Source organism: Triturus cristatus, chromosome 1_2, assembly GCF_964204655.1.
Source record: "Triturus cristatus chromosome 1_2, aTriCri1.1, whole genome shotgun sequence".
In the NCBI taxonomy this organism is placed as follows: domain Eukaryota; kingdom Metazoa; phylum Chordata; class Amphibia; order Caudata; family Salamandridae; genus Triturus; species Triturus cristatus.
In genome coordinates, this window is record NC_140580.1 from 918,680,213 (window position 1) to 918,683,123 (window position 2,911).

A 2,911-nucleotide genomic window follows, 5' to 3' on the forward strand; every position below is an offset into this window, starting at 1 on the left:
GATCAAGCTGTTGCATTTTCATACCAGAAAATTCGCCATCTGTATATAAAGCCATAACTCGCCTTCATAAGATTGTAAGCCAGATACACCAGAATCCAGGCACCTGGACTTGGTCCGGTTGGTTTTGGAGTGTATTATCTACCTTTGGATGGAAGGTCCTATCTTTCCTAGGTATTGGCCTTCTCATACTATTCAGTTGCTGTCTATGTCTACAATGTGGACCAGCGATCTGTGGTCTGTGTGCCACATCGTGTATTCCACCACCAGGATTTCATTCGTCACAGAAGAAGAAAGAAGAACAAATGATGCTATATGAACAGATCAATGGATTGATGAAGATTGATATCTCTTAACGGGCAAGTAGGGGACAAGGAGGGAATGTGGAAATATGGATTTTTCCGATCAGTTATGTCCCCTATCTTGGACCCCAACGGCTTCATGTATGAATCACAAGTACATGTATGTTCCCTCCAGTTCCAGTTATGAAGACGCAAACACATGTGCGTCCACCGTCAACATGTCCTCTGTCAGATCCGCCATGAATAGGCCGGATATTCCATTCCTAAGTATGAAAGGCCACCGGCTTTATATGGTTCACTTATGCCATTTTACAGTCCAGGCAAGTAGGCCCTGATTCTGTCATCGAACTCTTCTTCTACTGCCTCTGAAAGCTCCAGTCTGAGCCTGCATCTGCGACCATGAACTTTGTCTCATTCTCTGCGCGGCTCGCGAAGCCTGACATCAGCCCGCTGCCTGCCAAAAACTGTATTTCACCTTCGAAATTATCTGCTCCGTTCCCTGCCCGATGCATTCCTGTCTAGTAGTTTAAGTAAACATTCTTCCAGCCACCGAGCAAAGGCCCGGCTTCTCTGTCTTTATGCAAGTAATTCATAGCCCTATTGCTATGGAAGATTCCCGCCCTCGCATCTAGCGTAGACACTTAGACGCTTGTGCACGCACTAACAGTCAGTATAGTCAGTATAGAATAAGATTCTACTCTAAAACGACCTCTCTTTTGGATAACTTAGTTCTTTAAACATAGGATGTTAGATATGATTTGGGATTAGGTTGACTTGACCCTCCAGACTTCTGTCGCCACATGTAGAGCTAAATGTCAAGTCCCCTTCACCCCCTAGTTGCACGTCAATCACACGTCATACTGCTGCGCGCGCATCTCTGCCAAGTATTTCTGCTGACATTGCGAAATTATTTCATAGGTCCACCCATATGTGACATCATAACCAATGACGTTTTCCTTGTTACACCCAATTACGCCTCTTGCATTGGCCTCACTGTAATGCCTATTGTATAAAAGTGAATAATTATCAATAATGTATGTACTTCACTTCCTGAACCTTCGTGGTGATGGAACTTGGAGCAACCGATTATAATCGACCATTGGAATAAAGCCCATTCCGAACCTCTAATACCACGGATTCTGCCTCTTATTTACTGAGCTATTTTATTATGTTCCTGTATCAAATTAAGTCCCGGTAATTAAATTATTTACCACACGAGGTCGAGTGTGCGGCGTCGACGGGGGAGTGAAGTCCGCCCTCCGGAGTCGCCGGAGACCGAGGTGAAGCGTGCCGGAGGTTGGGAGTGGAGGTCGCACTCCGGAGTCGCCGGAACCCGAGGAAAGGAGCACCGGAGGTCGGGAGTGGAGATCGCACTCCGGAGCCGCCCGAAGTCGACATCGAGCCAAGATTGCCCGACGTCATCGAACCGGAGGTCGACATCGAGCCGAGGCCGCCGACATCGAACCGGAGCCGCCCGAAGTCGACATCGAGCCAAGACTGCCCTACGTCATCGAACCGGAGGTCGACATCAAGCCGAGGCCGCCGACATCGAACCGGAGCCGCCCGAAGTCGACATCAAGCCAAGACTGCCCGACGTCATCGAACCGGAGGTCGACATCGAGCCGAGGCCGCCGACATCGAACCGGAGCCGCCTCACGGCGTCGACACGACTCCAGCGGCATCGGAGCTTCATAAAAAGGGCAGTAAGTGGAATAGAGGGCGCCTAAGGCCCTGTGCAGCCCTAAGAGACCATCCTAGGGGCTAGAGAGGTGCTGGAACCAGCTTGATAGTGCCAGGGGTGAGCTGAGACTAATACAGAGGGGTTGTGTAGTGTGGGAGAGCCAGATCTCTAGATTCCCCCTTGATCTACCTCAGTTTAGGCCTCAGCCTTGTCCAAGCCAGGTAGTACACCCCGCAGGTCATCCAAAACTCTACAAGCTGGGATTGGGCCAAATCATCCCATAGTACCTCAGGAATGTGAACTGATTTTCAAGTGTCACTGTTGGCTTTTATTATTTATTGAGAGCACTGTATTTATTGTATTCATCCTATTTATTGTTTCACAGTATTTATTGTCGCACAGTATTTATTGTCTCGCAGTATTTATTGCCCCATAATATTTAATTGCCTTTTATGTAATGCACTTATATTTATGCCTTGATTATTTATGATCTACCTTATTTATTGAATCGTTGAAGTATTATTTATCTGACTTACCCTTCCACAGGAAAAGCCTTGTGTACTGTGATTGTATTATTATTTATTTAATCAGCAACTAAGAGAAAAGAAGATAAAGAGATATATTTTCAGTATAATTTTTAAGGTGTAGTGTCGTTTTTGGAACGGATGCACGCATGGTTATTGTGTGGGTATGACGTATGCTTAGCACGGTGCCTGACCCCTGACCACTCGAGCCAAGCTACCACAGTGTATGTCTGGGAGAACACCACCACCCTTCCGGTGTGGGAGTGTTTTTCTAACACATATCAATTGGTCAGACTGTTTCTTTACATGTGTTTCCAAAAGAGCCTCTCTTGGTGTGTTACGGGCTCTCTTGTTTGCTCTATCTATAATCCTGGCAGGATACATCTTTTGTTTACGTTTGTTGGTAA